The 13,250-nt window shown below is 34.8% G+C and overlaps 1 non-coding gene and 1 pseudogene across 1 annotated transcript; both read right to left on the bottom strand.

Moving 5' to 3' along the window:
* Positions 1 to 3,593: 3,593 nt before the first annotated feature.
* On the bottom strand, positions 3,594 to 3,666 carry TRNAA-AGC (transfer RNA alanine (anticodon AGC)). Its single transcript has one exon. It is a non-coding gene; the product is annotated as a tRNA-Ala (tRNA).
* Positions 3,667 to 5,032: 1,366 nt separating this feature from the next.
* LOC132608265 (glycerol-3-phosphate acyltransferase RAM2-like) lies at positions 5,033 to 6,742 on the bottom strand (annotated as a pseudogene).
* Between the last annotated feature and the right edge of the window lie 6,508 nt (positions 6,743 to 13,250).

Here is a 13,250-nt window from a genome sequence, read left to right as displayed (position 1 = left end):
TAGTATTATGTTTGTACAAGATTTTCACAATATAGGGGATGTAAGTGCTTGATTTTAAAATAGGGGATGATTATAAAGCTGATTATACAAGATGTGCATTACAGAGGAGTAAAAAAAAGCCTAGATAGCAAAGTTGCTACAGGAACCCAACTATTATCCATAGTGTAGCTTGTAGAATGTAGTTTGCTGCGCTAGAACTTTGATTATGTTTGTCCAGCTGTACTAGAAGTTGGGGCTTTTGTCCAACTCTAGAGGGTTCAGCTTGAATTTGTAAAAACCTTTCACCGGTAATACAACAGTTAGTTAAAAAAAAAAATGGGGGTGGGGTGGATGGTGGATTTATAACTGGATAATTATATTTGTAGAAAATTGCCATAGTACAAGCTTAGCTTATAAGGGATGTAAAAGTTTTGACTTTAAAATATATGGTATCTACCACTGAATTATATTATAGGGGTGTATGTATAATTGAATTATATATTAAAGGGATGTTTAGTGTGAAAATTAGACGAGAGAGGAGTGTCATGGACCTGACGAATCACTGCAACAGTCTCTCCGTCAAGTAACGGAACCTTGCTTTATGTGGCTTTTATTTTAATAAAAAATAATAAGAACAAATTCGTTTTCACTTCCGTCAGCCGAAAAGGGCATCTATTTTTTAACGGAGAGTATATTTGCTCTAAATCGTATAGTCAGGGTATATTTGTACCTTTTTCCCTTTTGAATTTCATGTCCCATGCGAATTAGGGGATACCCTTTAAAGGCTTTTGAATCTACTAGAATCTAGCATCTTGCTTAATATTCAATTTTTGGGGTTATGATAAATATTAAACTAGAATTTTCCAATAGACTTGATTTCGAGTTAAGATATATCCTTGGAAAAGTCTACTTTAGATGACCGAGCTTCCTGTAGTGTTTTTGTTATGAAAATCTATTTTAGTCTTTGATTGAGTTCTCATTTTAAGTAGATACATAAAGAGTTCTCGTAACAAAGGGAAGCTTTGATTGAATATAAATGGAGCTTATAGATCAATTGAGACAAGTTCTACACTTAGCTCAGTAGGGGTGCTGATCCGAACCGCAAACCGAACCAAACCGATAGTTGTTTGGGTTTGATTTTAAATTTTAAAAAATCGATAATACTTGGTTTGATTTGGTTTTATTAAAAACAAATCGAAGGAAAAATCGAACCGAACCGACATAAGAATATACACAAATTATATGTATACAATATATTAATTTTTATGAATAATTGTAAATACTTTGTTTCTTTTCCATCAAAATTTTGTTTATCTTTATTAGGCTAATGAATTTTATATCTGAAGTCAATTTCTTAAACGAAAGGGAAAATAGCACTTTTAGTCCCTGTGTTAATGCTATATTATGATTTTAGTCCTTGTTGTATCAAACTTATCACTATTGACCTTCAATTTTACCATGCATGTGAGTGATTTCGATCCTTCAGCTAAAAGACTCTGGAAAATTTAACGGAAAATTAATTCCACTGAGGGGAAATTCTGGTATTAAATTAGTTGGTGAAGAACCACTTAATCTCTCGCAGCGGCCATATATACATTCCAGGGAAAAGGGCGAAGAAGAGCTATGACAAAACAAAAAATAGCTCTTGCAAGTTTCGTTGTTATCAACTCATGTTATGACCATTGCCAGTAATTTTTCGTTCTGCAAAGTACCTAAGTACAAGCACTTATGATCTAACCATTGTTGTTGCCAGTAGATCGAAGTCTTAGGAAAAGATGCTAGTTTTCCTACATCGTTGTCATACAACTCCCATTATACTCAGCTAATGAGACCTAAATAGCAAATCTTCATAGGATTACAAAGGTTCAAGAAGAGTCCATGGCAAATACAACCAAGATTTCTGAATTGAAAGCTACGGAATTGGATGAGAACATAAAGAACAAATATGGACAGTGGGTAAAACTGATTTTGAAGGCTAATTTCAAACATTAAAAATTAAAAAGGTTTAAAGAGGGCTTAAATATGCATTCGTAGTTATAGCTCTTATTTTGATGAAGTTATTGAGTCACTACTATATTTGGGATTGCTTCTACTCGTATAAAGCCTTGTTAAAAAGAAATAACTCTTCTCAAAAAACTTCAATGAAGAAGAGGTACGCAGAGATGGAAAAACTTGCTCCAAGTTTGCAGGATAAAAAATTGGCAAAAGATTCATCTTTAGGAAGCAAACGGTGGGTGCAGGTTGCCTTGTCAACAAGCAAACAAAAATTTTTAATACCAGAATTGCCCCGTGGTGGAGTTAACTTCATGTTAAAATTTTCAAGGATCTATTAACTGATGGATCAAAATCACTCACATAATAAAATTGAAGGTTAATAGTCATAAGTTGGATAACACAAGGACTAAAATCATAATATAGAATTAACACAAGGACTAAAAGTGCTATTCTCCCTAAAAGAAATTCAAATTCAGTTTTTCAAAGAAACAACTACTATGAGATTTACCTTTAAAAAAGTTGAACTTCTTATAAACCTTATTAAAGTTAATGGATTTTAAGACATTTTTGCATTATTCAAGAAAATTATAGCTCCCATAATCAAAGGGTAATAATGGAATATAAGCTGAAAAATTATGGAAAAGTCTTTCCTAATAGTAGGAAAAATGAAAGAAAGAAATACCCTCAGGTTTCTTAAAAACCGAAAAACCGAAACCAAACCTAACTAAACCGACAACAACCAAACCGATGATATGTATTATATTTAGTTTGGTTTGGTTTTAGTAATTAAAAAACCGACTAATTTAATTTGGTTTTGGTTTTAACCAAAAACCGGCCCAAAACGAATCATGAACTCTGTCAGCAGCTGAAAGCTACTAATTAAGAAAGAAAATTACAAAATAAAAAGGGAGGTTCCAGAGAAAGCTAAATAAAACTAAACAAAGAAAATAAGACAAGTTCATAAAGAAAAATAAGACAAGTTCATATCATAGCCTAATAAAATATTTCCTTTGTTATATATTAGCCTCCTCACAAAGTGCACAGGCTCCTTTCCTTAACAACGGTCTCAAATGTAATTCCGCAACTTTCCAAATCAGTCCTCCACCATAGTTACATTCATAGCAGTTCTTCACGAGTAATTTATTACTGCCTGAAGAGTGAAGGATGCTTTTATAGCATGTTTCTACTTTCTAGAATCAGAGAAAACGCATAATAGGTCAATCTGTTTCAGTTCTTGTTTTCATTTTCTGCTTATGCACAGTGCACTTGTAACTTATCGTTGATGAAATGCACTTCATCTGGAAAAGTGGCAGCTACTATTTATAAGCAAGATTTATTTAATCTGTTTTGTCCTAAGTACCAAAATATAAGCATGTTACTGTTAGTAACCAAATGACCCCTAAGAATAACACTTTAAATAATAGAATGTGCAATTGTTTAGCAACTTAATATACAGAATGCCTTAGCCTAAAACTTCAGTTAATCAACTTAAATTGGAAGTAAACTGTGCATCACGCGGAGCTCAAGGATGCCTCACATCTCCCCCTCTGATAACTATAACTACAACAACACACCCAGCATAATAAAATCTGGAAAAAAAAAATTAGTGGAAAAAATAATGGAGATGCGGGGTATCGATCCCCGTACCTCTCGCATGCTAAGCGAGCGCTCTACCATCTGAGCTACATCCCCTCATACAGGTGATATTCCTAATCTATGGTATTCCATATAAAGACCGTGTCAAATTACTTCGCCAATACTGGGAATCGATGTCATCCCCATTTTAGATGGCTATCTAAGGACAATGAAAAATAAGAAAAATTAAAACATGTAAGAGTTAGTGAATATGGTCAAATTAAAACATATAAGAGTTAGTGAATATGGTCTTTAGAATGTTCCTAATGATTGGAATTGTGAGTATTCCTTCCAATTGCAAAACTTTCTACATTTACGCACTTCCATTATGTGCTATAACACTAAGCAAGTGGTGCTGTGGTAGAAGATTCAAAGTCTGTAAAAGCCTTGTAAAACTATATTGATTGAGATAGCATTTGAGAATTGGCCCCACTTGTTGAATTAAGTTACCTTTATTAATGCTTAAAAGAGCAGCCCGGTACATTAAGCTCCCGCTATGCGCGGGGTCCAGGAAAGGGCTGGACCACAAGGGTCTATTGTACGCAGCCTTACCTTTATTAATGCTTCTTCGGAAAAAAATTATGAAGCAGCAAAAGGCAGGTTAGGTAAGCCTACGAAAAGAAAGATATTAACAATTGTGAGCTCTTAATCCAATTCATTAAACTAACAAGGTTACATTTCAACTAAAGAAGAAAAACTAATATTATTGTTATTCCCTTTGATTAGTTTTTTTAAATGCAATTACGCCGCGAGGTGGTGTTTTTCCTTCATTCATAATCGAACGAGATACACAAGAGGAGGGGGAATGAATTCGTCAGCTGTAAAGTCGGCTGGCTAGATTGTTTGGCAACATATTGACTAATTGTTTGCCATAATACAATCGCTTGAGATGTGTGATAATGTAAATTGCTCTAATATTGTAAAAATGCTTAAATGATTAGCTAAATACAAACTGTCACTTTACAAAAATACTTTTTTAAAATGTATTTCTAACAAAAAGTACTTTTCAAAATAAATAAATTTAGAGAAGGTGGCCAAACAGGGTATTAGTCAATAATAGTAACTCATCTAGGATGTGGATTATATACCTATGAGCTGATGAGTTCCTCAAAAATTGTCCATCAAGCTCCAATCAGTAATACTAATGACAAAAGGCTTGATTGGTACTGAGTTTGGGCCTGAAGATAAAGCCCAATTCAGAAGCCGAATTTTAGTCTTAACATTTTATCCTTTACACTCTCTAGCCGTTTGAGAAGTCAAGAGGCTGAAAAGCTGTACCTCTATTTAATTACCAAATTTTGAGTTTTTGTTCCATGTGTTTTTAATCCAATCCACAATACAAAATTTTATGCGATATACTACTTATACTGCAAATGAAACAGGCTTTAAACAAGAGAGTCATATTTTCATAATATTTCTGGCAAGTAATTTTTTGCATCATTGTTGAAGGGATAATCAAAACAAAAACTACATTAATGCAGGCGTGATTCAAGGCTTCTTCAAAACAATGCCATCATTTCCAGCAAGAGCCTTATACTTATCCTTCCCGGTAAAAGCAGTGCACTCGTAAGAAAGAGTTTCAGCAATAACCTTTTGTATGTAATTAGCTACTTCATTGCTTGATTTCCCAGACTTGCAAGTGAACTCATGTGAGAACTTATTCAAGAATGTAATTTCATAAGTGGGACGTGGGTTCATGAGAAAGAAAAATGCATCCGTCCATTTCCATCCTCTAGTTGTCTTACCATGAAACATGCTCATCTAGTCATCTTGTTCTCTATTGCCACTGGCACGAGCTCATCAGATAACTCAGCAAATAATGACGAAAACCTAAGAAGAAATGGTTCACGGTGTCGTCTTTTTTTAACAATTGTTTGATTATGAAAGCATTAGATGCTCGATCTTGAGTGATTCTAATAGTTTTGATGGGCGAAAATATCTTTAAAAATCGTGAAACAGAGTACGTAATAGCTGGAATAGGGCGATCTAATGTTGCAGAGAGGAAAACACCGTCAAGAATAGTCTTGTGGTTGCAAACGAAGATCACGCTTGATTGGTCTTTATATTTCTTGATAGGGAGTGGTGGGATGCCTTTAATGATGAGACGGATGCCGGTGGCCCAAAATGTATAATAGTGAAGAGGCACAGGAAGAAGTGATATGACACTAATTCGCAAGCAAGCAAGGAGGAAGCCGAAGGGGATCCATATGATGATGGATAGAGCCATTAGTGGTGTTGGTTTTTTGACAAGGCCACCGTCATAGAAGATAATGGGCTTGGGAAGCTTGTTTGCACTTACAGCCTTTACTTTTGGGTTTGGTGGAACGCAGTAGCTCTCCTTACACAATGCCATAAAAGGAATATCAGTATCGCCGTCACCCAAGACAATGTGAGGTTGAGTTTCTCCAAAAGTTCTTTTAAGAGCATAAGCCTTATTCTTTCCAACAAGAACTCCTGGTGACCAACAAAGCCGGTCGCCCTACCTTTATATGTTTCAATCTCAGTCCCTAAAACAATATCTGCCCCTAAATACTCCTTCAAAATTGGTTCCACCATAATCCTAGGGGTGGCTGTCAAAACACAACGTTTCCCACATGACGAGAACACTCTCCAAGACTTAGGATGTAAGTCTTCAGAGTAGAACTTTGGCAGCACAGCACATGCTGCCGATTCTATGTCAGAAACCCTCATCCCTACGAAAGTTGCAAAGATAATTACTTGAATTCCAACAGACTCCGAGATGAAATAGTAAAGAATCCCGACAAGAGGTGAAACTAAGAGAAGAAAAAGTAACCTTAAAACACGACCAACATCGTAAGCTACCAACGCAAAATAAGCAAAAGAGCTTCTACCTCGTAGTAAAGCTCCATTCAAGTCTGTTACAGCTATGTCCTTCTCTCGACCTATTGACGTACATTTTTCAACAGCTGGAACATTTTTATCGCCATTTTTTGCAACTTACACAAAATCAGCCTGAACTTGCTTTTCTCTTAGAAACTAATGAGATGAAGGTGGGATTTTGGAAGCAACTTGAAGTTAATTCTTTATACTGAGCTTGATTATATTTAAAGGGTAAATTAAACAAGTTATCCAAAGAAGAAAGAATAGAAGAATCTATGGATTTGGTCTCCATGTACAATCTCTATATATAATCACGAGAGCAATTGACGAAATTAAAATGCCTCCGGTATTTTTTCCTCAAGAACTTTAAGAGCTAGGAAGTTTGGCTGAACCTACCTATTTAATAGAAGAAGAGGGACTATCCATATTCCATAAGCTATTGGAATATTCAATTTTCCCCTTATGACTTGAGTTTGAAGAACGTTTTATTGTGGGCATAATTTGCAATAACTTTTCCTCTTAGAGGATTAGGCAATTAGGCAGTAGGCACATATAAAATAGGCCGGCTTAGCATTTCTTGCAGGTCGCTTGAATTTATTGTCCTGTCCCTAAAAATCTACAGTATATTGCTTTTCTGTTTCTTTTCTCTGCTTCTTTTTTTGGAATAGGAAATATATATAATTATTCATCTAAGGTAAGGGTCATTATAATTAGTAGCACTGGAGTTTGTCAAAGTACACGATCCTTTTGATAGGATATCTAAAAGACGTCTCTAATTAATTTATCTGCTTCTAAAGTTGCCAAAGCAAACAACCAACGAACTACTAATAAAAATGCGGTATTTGCCGTTTGGTACCATTATATAATTTTGGAAAATCTTCACTTTACTAGCTAATTTTTGGAATTGAGTTAGGTCTTTCTTTTTATGATATCAACTATTTCAATTTTTGGTTTATCAAATTATGGGGCCCATATTATATTGCTCATGTTCATGATATCAACCATTTCAATTCTTGGTTTACCAAGTAATAAGGCCCCATATTATATTATCTACGTTCCGATGTCCAATTCTGGGCGTGTTGGGGTTGTTAGAGTCACACATGAATTGTATGGGGTGTTTAGTTTCCTTATAAGGTCTTGGGTAATCCTTATCTTATGAGCTAGCTTTTGAGATCAGAGTCCAACACATCTCAATTTTTTATTTACTCAATGTTGGATCCCATATTGTATTGGTCATGCTCCAAATATATCCAATTATGGGGGAGCGGGGTTGTTAGAGTCCTACATCGGCTGTAGATGGGGTGTTTACTATTTAGTCTCCTTATATTATATTGAATAATCTTCACCTCATGAGTTAACTTTTGAATTGAGTTAGTTCTTGGATCGTTGCGGCAGTAATGTTTGCTCACTTCCTTTTGACGAAGCAGCTAATTTTGTTATTAAAAAAAAATGTGAAAGTTGTGACACACAAAGAAGAAGAAAATTTAAATTTCTAGCTCCAACAATTTAGGTTAGTTTCCCTAGCGGTAGACCACCTTTTTGGTTGCTTGTGCAAGAATTGGAATTAATTGTGGCACCAACCTAACTGAGAGATATCTCTTGTTGCTTTGCGATCATGTCTTAACTTTAAAATAAATAGTTAGGGTTAAAGTCTAAAAATTCCCCATCAAAAGTCAAAGACCATTGGTAGCCTTTTGTATATGATCAATCAATTCCTAATTTTTAATAGTATGCACAACGGCACAACTTATCTTTATCAAGGGTATGTCTATGGTGATGTTCGAATGGATTATGTAAATCGGTTATAGTTTATTAAATCAGCAATCATCACGTCATTAACTAAAAATAACTAGTTCTATAAAATTAATATAGTTAAATCTTTATGAACATTAGACATACATTTATTGTGATTTATAAATCCATTGATATAAACTACGGTTCTTACTTATTAGATTAGCTAAAATAATTAAGCTATATTCAACTTAGATTTTCATCCCGCTTTGATACATTTTTCTCTAGCCGTATACGGTTAATATGATTTAAAAAAAAAAAAAAAAAGTTAGTATATATAAACTCAATGCTAGCTAGTATATATAACACTCAATGCTTAGTTGTTGGATTTTGTTTTCAAATATTGACGTGCTTGCATGGAGAAAAAATTACGGCATGAAAATTATAATTGCCAATCTATATGTATATTTACTTAATTATATTCTTAGTTGGTTCCATCTTTTTTCTGCTAAATTATATATAATGACAAAAATACAAAAATTTCAGAACAACCATTGTAGGTTTAGAAAATGATAGCCAATTTGGCTAAGCTTTTGGGAGGTCAAAAGTGTTTGGCTAACATTTTAGGAGAAAATAAGTGTTTTTAAGAACTAGCAGAAACTGTTTTTCAAAGGCTAAAAAAAGTACTAGCTTTTCCCCAAAAGTACTTTTTTTGAAAAACACTTCTGAGAAAATACACTTAGAAGCACTTTTAAAAGCTTAGCCAAATTAATTGCTGCTCATATTGCTTTTCAAATTGATTAGTTAACCACAAACTGTTTCTTACTAAAAATACTTTTCAAAACAAGCTGATTTTATAAACTTGGCGAAAGAGCTTAGGTCTTCAAATTCTCAATTGCCTCCCCAACAATCCGAAGATAATGATGTAGGAAATTATATGATTCCTGCAAATTATATATAGTTTCAGTTGGAGTTTTCATGAACATATTTCTAATCGTACATACTCTTTTGTCATTTTTGGTGGAATGAAAAGGGAAATATATTTGATGTTTTTGGCAATAGTTTAAAGAAAAAAATTGTCGACTTATAGAAACTGGAATCGCTAGCAATGATCGTTACAAATGTTATTGGAGGGTACCAGATGATGGTTTTTACTTTGGGCCTCAACTTTCACCTGTCCAAGCTTTTGTGAAATTACATTATTTGCAATTAAGCACATCCTTTAGATGATTGATTTACGCATATGTTTATTTGAGGTCACTGTTTAATTAATTGTCTCTATTTTTAGAAAATGTTCAAATATAACCTTTGAGAAATTACCTCTTTAAAATAATGTTAGACTCGTTCGAATGATTGCACATATAATTGTCAGTTTGCTCACATAATATCATATAGTGGTCTAACATTTGTAATTACTTATAAAAGTTTAGGTCGCAATTTAATATTTTCTCATAAAATTTTCAGCCTACTAAAAATAGATCTTAAAACCATTCGTCTAAAAGGTATATCAACAACAAGAGAAATAAAAAAAGGGTCGGCCATTTACTGAACAGTTGATACAAAAAGGGACAACCGATAAAAATTCACCTTTTAGATCTCCTCTAATTTTTTATTACATATCCTAATTTTCTACCTAAACTGTTGCTACTTTTAAATAATCCAGGTCTAATAGCTTATGTTAATTTGTATAACTATGTGCTTTTTGGTGTTTTGGACACTTCAAGTCTTCAATTCAACTTTATTGATGCACAAATTTAACAGTATCTTCTTCTAATTTATTAATTGTTGTATAATCGGAGCAGCTCTCCTTTGGTGCATTCAACAAATTATGTCGTTCTTCTAAAGGAAGAGTCTACTACGGGTGAACTGCAAAATAGAACAATAACCAGAGAAGTGCAACAATATTGACAAAATCTAATACTAAATGTCCTAAGGGTAATTGTACTTAAATTAATTTTAAGCTTCGTTAAAGTACAAGTCGATCAGAACAATAGAACTATAACATTGAGTAGATAGCAATCAGGTTACTAACGTGGAGATATTCATGTATTAAGGGTGTTTTCCTAGTGATATATAAGAAAACATTCAACGGTACGTTAGGAAAGAAAAACTAAGAGTTGTCAAAACACCCAATCAATTCAGCCCATTCTCATGAGCTATTGGAATTTGATAGCATAATCTAGCTCAGCTTTCACGGGTTACGTAGAAGTTGATAGCCTAACCTAGCCCAACCGTGTTTTGAAAACGGGGACTGACATCCCTACATTAAAAGGGTCTTAAAATACTTATCAACCCTCTTCAATCCCTTCATTAGAAAGGGCCTTCATTGCGGTTCAATTGGGCACAACTCAAGTTACATATTACTCCTAGCTTAAAATCTATAAATACTTATACTCAATTTATTATGTAAGCAAGTTAGAGAAGTAAATAAAAATATTTCAGCCACTTGTTTTCTAGAGAATATCATTGATTAAGAGTGTTCTTCCGCACAAAATATTTTAGCATTTGGTAACAGAGCATATATAATTGTCATGAAAGACATATGGCAAACCTAAAATTGTTGAATATTTGAGAATGAATCTACAAATCAAAATAAATTTTAACGAGATTAGCTATTATAGTTATAAGAACGTTGTGCGGGAGAAGCACCAAATTGGCAAAAGTATTTTAGTAGATGGAACTACTAAGATTTCAAAAGTTAAATAAGTTCTGCAGGATTATTTTGATGGCAAAGAGCCTAACAAATTAAGGTGTCAACACCTTGACAAAGCAGTTGCTTATAGATATTCGGAGAACTGTACATCGAGAAATCTTGAGTAAAGAGATAGCGAATGATGTCACTACCATGAGAAATGTGGACAAGAAAAATTCACTCTCGTTTATTAACTAATTGATTACAAGATGTTTGAGAAGTTTTCTTAGTATGAAGCCAAAGAAAAGATAATAATGATGAGGAGAGTACATGGAGAAGATCTGATAGATGAGTGAGTCATTGCAAAAAAAAATTATGATTCATAGATTCAAGAAATGATTATATAATGGTTTCTATTGAAGAGCTCAAGGATATTGTAGAAAACTATACAATCTTGACTTGTTCCATTCATTCACCAAGAGAGAATATATATAGGATACAATCTTGAACCCTAGTGAAACAAGGAAACTAAGATCCTAGTGAAACAAGGAAACTAACTAATATATGGTAATTAGTGAAACAAGGAAACTAACTAATATATGGTAATTATCTCCCTACAAATATGCTACCAAATAATATCAAATAATATAAAGATATTATACCGCAATACCCCCCCCCCCCCCCCTCAAGTTGGAGCATGGGAATAAACAATGCCCAACTTGGAAAGCAAGAAGTCAAACTGAGTTTTGCCGAGAGCTTTGGTAAAAATGTCTGCCAATTGTGAAGATGTTGAAACGTGTGACGGAGAAATCAAACCTTCATTAATTGCATCACGAACAAAGTGACAATCTACCTCAATGTGCTTTGTTCGTTCATGGAAAACCGGATTTTTTGCGATGTGCAAAGCGGACTGACTATCACAAAACAATTTGATCGCCTTGGGATGTTGTATACCTAAACTCAACAACAGACCTCTCAGCCACTTCAACTCACAAGTGACCGCAGCCATGGACCTATATTCAGCCTCTGCAAAAGATCTAGAAACTGTGTGTTGCTTCTTTGTCTTCCAAGAGATGGGAGATTGACCTAGAAATACTAGCCAACCTGTCAACGAATGACGAGTAAGCGGACAAGCCGCCCAATCAGAATCACACTATCCCTGCAAAGTCAACTCGCTGTCGGCACGTAACAAAATACCCTGTCCTGGTGTGCCTTTCAAATAACGGACCACTCGTAAGGCCGCTTCCCAATGTTCAATCCGGGGTTCTTGCATGAATTGAGACAAAATATGAACAGAATATGCCAAGTCCGGTCGAGTGACCCCCAAATAAATCAAACGCCCGACTAATCTACGGTAGACCTCCGGATCCGACAACAAATCTCCATTTGCAAGGCCAAGTTTATGATTTTGCTCAATAGGGAACCCACTTGGCTTTGCACCTAACAATCCTGCTTCAGAGATAATATCAAGAGTATACTTGTGTTGACACAAAAACAACCCTGATGAACTACGAGCTACTTCAATACCCAAAAAATATTTGAGAGACCCAAGGTCTTTCATTTTGAAACAATCACTCAAATAGGCTTTGAAAGTTGCAAGTGCAGCGGAATCATTCCCAGAAATAATAAGATCATCAACATAAACCAAGATATTAATCTGAATATTCCCTCTAGTAAATGTAAAAAGAGAATCATCAGAATAAGATTGAAGGAAACCGTACCCTTTCAAAGCAGTTACCAATTTTGCAAACCAACATCTAGGGGCATGTTTCAACCCATACAGCGATTTGCGCAAACGACACACCAACGTAGGATCTGGACTTTCAAACCCAGGAGGGAGCTTCATATACACCTCCTCATCAAGGTCACCATGTAAAAAGGCATTATGAACATCCATTTGGTGAAGTTCCCAATTTTTGGATGCTGCAATGGCTAGGAAGGCTCGAACAGTAGTCATCTTGGCGACCGAAGCAAAAGTTTCATTGTAGTCAATCCTCGCTTGTTGATGATTTCCCAACACAACCAAGCGCGATTTGAGCCGTTCCACATCTCCATTTGACAAAAACTTGGTCTTGTACACCCACTGATTACCAAGTGTTTTCTTACCCGGAGGAAGATGTTCCAAAGTCCATATACCATTGTCTTCCAATGCACGTATATCTTCTTTCATTGAATGTCTCCAACTTTTGTGTTTCATGGCTTCTTTGAAGGTATTAGGATCCTTACCCGAAATAATAGCTGCAAGAAACTTACGATAATTTACAAAAAAAATTGTCACAATTAATATAGTGTGCCAAAGGATAGGGAGTACCTGAGGATTGATTGGTAACAGGAGTTGTAGGGGACGGACTATTAGCAAAAACTGAGTGTGTCACATAATCACGAAGCACAACAGAGGGAAATTTCTCCCGAAAACCACGCCCCAAGCCACCTTCCA

Source organism: Lycium barbarum, chromosome 8 (assembly GCF_019175385.1).
Source record: "Lycium barbarum isolate Lr01 chromosome 8, ASM1917538v2, whole genome shotgun sequence".
Lineage (NCBI taxonomy): Eukaryota > Viridiplantae > Streptophyta > Magnoliopsida > Solanales > Solanaceae > Lycium > Lycium barbarum.
Note: the sequence above shows the minus strand (reverse complement) of the source record. Positions and strands in the feature narration are given on the sequence as shown.